Below are 7,329 nucleotides of genomic sequence, written 5' to 3' on the forward strand. Positions count from 1 at the left end.
TCTGCCACTCCACAAAGTTTCACCAGGCAGTGAGCCCTACTACTGACCAAGTGCACTTACGAATGTCTAGCTGGCTCTATAGGTGACATTCCAGCCCTTCACAGTTTGCTCAAAATTGTTCATGGATGGGCTCTCCACCTCCTGAAGTCTGGAGGGAGTTTTCAGTTTGCACAAAGAAACGTGGCTAATGGGAAAAACCTGGTTTTGTTGGACTGACTGTGGGGAAATGGGAAGTAAGTGGAAGCTGTTGGCAGGAAAGTCAACAGAAGGGAAATTAGATGTTTTTGCAGTTGACTAGAAGAAAGGGAGAGATGAATGGATAGTTCTTGTCTTTCACTCAAACTAAACATTTGGTTATTGTATAGATGACAAAAGAAATCATTCACAGTAGGATATTTGCATTATTTGAGCTAGAGATCTACAAAGATTTCTCAAGACCTCTAAGAAGTGACTGATGATACGAAGAAGATGAGGATCTTTACAGTAAATGTATCAGAGCTAGTGACAAATCCCAGTATTGCCACATCTAAAAAAATTCTAGTGCAGTTTTAAACGATTAAGTGCAAAATTACCTTACACTAGGGCAACTACGTTGACTTCAGTGGTGTGGTTAATAGTTAGCAGAGATGTAATGTTTAGTTTTATGAATAATTTTACATTGATTTACACCAGTGAGGTGCTACACTGGAGTGAGTGAAACTATGCACACAGCATTTGATGAACAAAAGCTGAGGCCTATCCCCAACAATTTATTTTTTTTTTCTGCCTTCAAGCAATATCAGAACCGTATCGAATGTATTTCTGGTCTGCTTATCCTTCCACAAAGACACAATGTGTTCTCTCTCTGTTCTTTTTCAGTGTTCAGGTAGGACTCTTCTATTACAAGGACAGTAAAATATCTACTTTGAGAGTACACATGATGTGGGTACTTGTACCTGAGGGAGGAAGAACTCTCCTTCATTAAAACTGTACCCTAAAATTCATGAAAAAAACATCAATTACGTAGATTTTATGAAACAAGGATTACATTTCATCTTCACAAATATGAGCTACATTATGCTATGTCTATACTGTGTATTTGACTCAGATCTGAGTCTGTACTATACACTAAAGACATCCAAGAAAAATGTTACATATCTCCCATTGACAATATATTGAAAATCTCTGATGTGCCTTCTCAGCTGGGAGAAAATCTTATGAACCTGATCTCTGAACTTCTGGATGTTCAGTCTTTCTACTTGAAACCAGAGGCTGATCTCCCCAAAGCTTCTTCTCTATTCCGAGCATTAAGTGGCTAACAAAGTTGCTTATAGTTCAATATGGGGAGCAGCAACTAACACTTTTCCTGGTAGTAACACTATTCCTCCCCAACTTCACATGTGGGAGGTAGGAGGCTCCCTTCCAGATAAGACAAGGCCATACAGCATGATTTGTTCTCTGATCCAACCTCTAACTCCACTTCTCCACATATCTGCTGCTCTGAGTAGATCCAAGTGAGGAGGGAAACCTTCCTAGTTGGACCATGGCTACAGACAATGGTAGTCCCAGCTGCTGCAATGGAACTTGTACCAGTTTCAGCAACTGGAGACATTAAACCTTCAGTGTGCAATACACAAACAGGAAATATGCACCTCAGGTGAGAGGCACCAAGACCTAGCAAGCAATTCCTTTCAGTAGTACAGTACTTTGGGGTGCATAACTGGTGCAGATAGTCTCAGAGTATATGAAAGTAAGGTGTGCATGTATCTTGATTTGGATTTAACAGCCTCTGAGCTTGTTCACCTAGTCAGAGTACAGTATCAAATCTAGGCCAAAACTGCAATGCAGACTATCAGTTGTTTCCCAGGTCTGTTGGGAGGGAGAAATAAGTCTCCTCCTGAACTCATTTCTGGCACTTCTCTGTAGAACAACTCATGAAGTCACAGATTTATTTTTTTTCCTGTGTTTTATTATACTAAATTGCATCATTTCAATTAAACATTTGTTATAATTTAAACAGAATAGCCACATGAGGCCCTATTTATGCACCTGTAATGTTTTGCATGCATCTGCATTTGCAGTTAAACACGCAAAGTAGGACAAAGTTATGGATTGTTTCTCAGTCCTTGAGATGAGAGCCCAGGATGGACAGAGCTGGTAGGAGGAGAGCACTGCTGGGTGTTCTTCAAATGACTTCTGTATATTCTGGGTAGTCTTGAAGATGCTGAGAAATCACAATTGCAGTGATTTATGATTGTGTACAGCCAAAATAACTATCTTTTGTTCAGTATGTGCTCTTATTTCAGCCCCCATCCCACAAGATTTTATCAAGGCAGGTTAGCTTGAAGTAGCACAGCATTTCTTGATCTCTCTTTTTCTTAAGACAACTCAGCTTTTAAAAGCACATATACAATTTTGACAAATGTGTATCACAGTTTATTCCTGTCTTCTTCCTTCTTATCTTCCGTATGAACAGACGTGTGTGCATATGCATACACACACACACACAGAATCACAGAATCATCTAGGTTGGAAGAGACCTCTAAGATCACCGAGTCCACACACACACATTGAGTCTGTCCAGGTTATTGAACCACAGGATTCTTTGGAGCCACTTTGGTAGTCTGGTGCAAGACACCAGTCCTGCACTTCTGAACAAATACAATTCCATCTCTTTTTTCTATGTTAGCAGAAAACTTGCATAGCATTTCTCATGTTTCTCAAATAGCCTTAATAATCAAACACTGGACCTCAAATAGCTCTGCCATTATTTCACATTTCTTCTAACTTATTTTTAAGAAAAAGCACTTTCCTTGTTGATATGATAATATATCAAGACCGAATTCCAACCTGTTACACTTGTGATATTTCTTAACCATACTGTAGCTTTTTCTAGTTTCTTCTAGATACATGGTTCATAACATCTGTTATATTCTTGAGTCCATTTATAGCTTCCTGTACTTTAAATGTGTATCTTATTCCTGACTACAAATTCCCACTTAAAACTTTTGTTTATTAGCAATTGTCATTCAGAAGGACAGGATGTGATCTGAACAACTAAGAGTTGGAAGGTCATTACCTAAGTTGTTTACCCAGGGGGACCATATTTTGAAGACAAGGACATCCTCTTCTACCATTGATATTGCTTCATTGACTTTTTCAGAGTCCAGTGTTTATTCTAGCCCTGCAATGTGCCTCCACAAACACAGATGAAAGCTAATGGAGTGAATTTCCCTGTTCTCACCATCATCTTGTTCTTCATAGTTGTATGGCCATGTTCATACAACTGATTGCATGACCAATTCAAAGAATTCAGACATTCATCAAGCACATCAGGTAATAAAATAAGAGCATTGAATGCAAGTAGATTGACTCCTTTAAGATTTAGTTAGCTGTATGTTTATAAGATATATGAATTTAATCCCTGTGTGAATAAGAAACAAACTTATGTGAAGAATTTTATGCACAATTTATTTCCCACTAACCCTCCACCTCTCTGCTTCTGAAGAAACTAACAAACAGAAAAATCACAAACCCTAGCCGAGAAAAGATGAAACCTTGCAATCTGTTTGGAGTTTATTCCCACCTTTTCTCCTTCTTTGCTCTGCTTTATGTGATGTACTGTTCATTCCTATTACCTCTTTACAGCTGTTTTGTTAAAGTTCATACCACAAAGACCTGTAAAAGAAATTTATGACTCTTGGGGTTTCAGCAAATTCTAAATAACCATAACATGAACATGAAGCATTAATTAAAGACACTGGAGTCTAAGTTATAACAGAGATGCTGACATTTAAGCCCCTTGCACCACGTAAATTAAAAATGGTATGACAAACAGTGAGTAATTTGATGGTCAGAGGTTCATAATAGATACCTTAATATCTTTGCCATGAAAAACAGTCTGTCCTTGGTTTAACCCATGCTGAACAGCCCAGGGGTCTGGTTCATAAAGCATGACACTGCCTAAACATTTTTGCAATAATTCATATATCAGTCTGGGAATAGCATTGAATATGCTTGAGACTAAACAAACATGCAGGAAATTTGTGAACTGAATGTATTAATGCAAAGATAAATTCACTGTCATCCATGTATCTGGTTCAGTGGGTACTGCAGATTTTAAGGAATCCACTGATCCAGTGTCACTTATAAAACAAAATTCACATTTGTTTAATTGATTATTAGATAAGTTAGCATGAGTGAATACAAGATATCTGTACCATCAAAACCTCAAGTTTCTGGGCATAATAAAGAGGAGATGCCCCTGCCTTAATCTACCTACAGCAGAAAAGGCAACACATAAAGTAGGCTGGTCTTCATTATATAGTTTTTCACGCTGCAGAACATAAATGTTCAGTGATATGATCCTTATGTTCACATAAGAAGTAGCTTAGTACATCCAAAGAACCTGCTGGATTTCTGTTGAGTCATTTTATGAGATTCATTTAACTAGTGCAGACACTTGTATCTGAGCTGGGCATACTAGAGTCCTTCTATAATGCACTGGTTAATAGGTTAAGAAAGAAAAATAGTGTTAGAGCACTGCAGATGCTCCTGCTAACATCACACTGAATGATTACAACTTTTGGTCTTTGTTATAAATATTGTAAAAGTCTCTCTAGGGAAAAAACAAAACAAAACAAAACAAAACAAAAAAACAATGTTCCCCCATCCCCAAGAAATTAAAACAGTAGGCCATTTCAAAGAAGAGCAAAAAGGATGAGAGTGTTTTAAGAGGCATTTCTTTTAGCTTGCATGATATGGCCTTTGGACTTGATAATTCCTCTACTTTTAACAATGACTGAATATTGGAGAATTCATAAAGGAATCTATTTCTGCGCTTTGATGTTCTCGATGCTTTCCCAAAGAACTTCTTGGAAACTTGCTTCACAAAGTAATTCTTTTGGGTCATTATTTCAGTTAGCAACTGTATGTCAACCTGTCTTGCAAGTGCTGTCAGATCAAGCGGCATCACACAACAGGAAGCTAGGTTCACCTGATTACTACTTGGTTTCACCTGTGCCCACACATACAGCTGTTCTAACAGCGTTTTATCAAGGTCAGAGGTATGTATGGTAACAATCTTTTTATTTTGAACCAGACTTTCAAGTTCTTGCCAAGAAGGTTGCAAATACTCTGAGAGGCTAGTTCCACCTTCAATAGGAGGTGGGGCAATAATGACTGAATCTAACTGAGCAACCCCAAGGGCTGAACGTGCCCTATCAACTGCATCTCTGACTGATGAAGAGTTTGATCCAATGATGAAAAGTTTTGCTGATACTTTCAACTCATCCCTTTCTTCAGGATTCATTTTTTCTACAGCTTGAGCTACAGTACATTCTGGAACCTCCACTATTTCCTGATTCAGATCTTGTCCTATCTTTGAGCTCCATTCAGTTAGTGATTTCTGAATGCAGATGGTCATATTCAAAGAGTTGTTCTCAATGTCTCAGTGTCCAGGCAGATACCAGTAATGAGTGATGCTCCTCAGAGGTCTGTACTGGGACCAATGTTATTTAAGTTTGTTAGCAACATGGACGGTGGATTTGAGTGCACCCTCAGCAAGTTTGTTGATGACACCTGGCTGAGTGGTGTAGTTGACATGCTGGAGGGAAAGATGTCATCCAGAGGGACCTGAACATAGGTCCACCCAGAGGTGGGCCCATGCAAACTTCATTCACTTCAACAAGACTACGTTCAAGGTCCTGCATCTGACTTGGGGCAATCCCAAACATGAACACAGGCTGGGCAATGAGAGGATTGAGGCCAGCCCTTCGGAAAAGGACTTGGGAGTATTGGTGGATGAAAACCTGAATATGAGCCAGCAATGTGTGCTTGCAGCCCAGAAAATGAATTGTATCCTGGGCTGCATCAAAAGAAGTGTAGCTAGCATGTTGAGGGAGGTGATTCTTCTATCTTCCTCACACTCACAAGACTCCAGCTGGAATTCTGGGGCTCCCAACATAAGAAAGACATGGACCTGTTAGAGTGAGTCCAGAGGAGGGCCATGAGGATGATCAGAGGGCTGGAGCACCTCTTCTATAAAGGAAGGCTGAGAAAGTTGAGGTTGTTTAGCCTGGAGAAGAGAAAGCTCCAGGAAGAACTTATTGTGGTCTTCCAGTACTTAAAAGTGGCCTACAGAAAAGCTGGGAAGATACTTTTTACAAGGGAATGTAGTAATAGGACAAGGGGTAATGGTTTTAAACTAAAAGAGGCAAGATTTAGGTTAGATATAAGATGAAGAAATTCTTCACTATGAAGGTGATGAGGTACTGGAAAGGCTGGCTAGAGAGTTTGTGGATGCCCCATCCCTGGAAGTGTTCAAGGCCAGGTTGGATGGGACTTCGGGCAGCCTGGTCTATTGGAAGGTGTCCCTGCCCATAGTAGGGGAGTTGGAACTAGATGGTCTTTAATGTCCCTCCCAACTCAAACCATTCTGTGATTCATAGAATCATAGAATCACAGAATCATAGAATCATAGATTCATAGAATCACAGAACAATTAAGGTTGGAAAGGACCTCAGGAGGTCCTCAAGTCCAACTTCATAATAAAGCCAAATTACCTTTGATTAGGTTGCTCAGGGGCTTCTCTACAAAATCCTGTAAGTACTGATTCCTTTCTATTTGATGAAGGAGGTGACTAAGGTAATGAGTCTGAATGGTAAGTGTCTGTTAGAAGAGGCAAGTACTGCATGTTGTAGACCATGTACATATTCCTAATCTCTTGCAAGTGACAGCTGAAACGGGGGATATAATGGAATCTACGTTATCTAACTTCTCTTCATATTTTCAGTGAAGTAGCAATCAGGAACTGTATATTAACCATGGGGCAGAAATATTCCAAAATATCAGTCCCAATTGCTTACAATAGCAGAAGCATGCTTTTAACTGCATATCTAACAGCTACTTAAGTTGCAATTCTCTTCAAAGGTATAGTTAAATATTTTGTTCCAACATAGCCAAAAGAAAGCTTGTGACACATGCAAGAGATATACCCAGATCACCTATGTGTCCCTCTAGGAAGAGGAATACCAACAGAGCAATTATACTGCTCCAGGTTTGATAATCTGCTAATAATTCTGCTATTTTTTCACTGCTGAGCTGGGCCAGCATCCTATGAAGACTTTTTCTGCTGCAGAATCTTAAGATGTAAATGGAAAACAAGGAGGTAAGCAGAGGCTGGCTTGCAAACTCGTTAGGAGTTCTTCACCTTTACCTCAGATTTGTTCCATCACTTTCCTTGCATATCCTTCCTGCTTTGTGCTGCTATTTAATATCCCACTAGTTGTGTAATTTTAGCTTCCAAATTGAATAAGATGTTCCCTCCAGTGGAACCCTCACCTTGATAAA

General features: G+C 39.4%; 1 pseudogene; it reads right to left on the reverse strand.

Moving 5' to 3' along the window:
- Positions 1-4,168: 4,168 nt before the first annotated feature.
- On the reverse strand, positions 4,169-6,046 carry LOC106037290 (glutamate--cysteine ligase regulatory subunit pseudogene; annotated as a pseudogene).
- Between the last annotated feature and the right edge of the window lie 1,283 nt (positions 6,047-7,329).

This window comes from Anser cygnoides, chromosome Z (genome assembly GCF_040182565.1).
Source record: "Anser cygnoides isolate HZ-2024a breed goose chromosome Z, Taihu_goose_T2T_genome, whole genome shotgun sequence".
Lineage (NCBI taxonomy): Eukaryota > Metazoa > Chordata > Aves > Anseriformes > Anatidae > Anser > Anser cygnoides.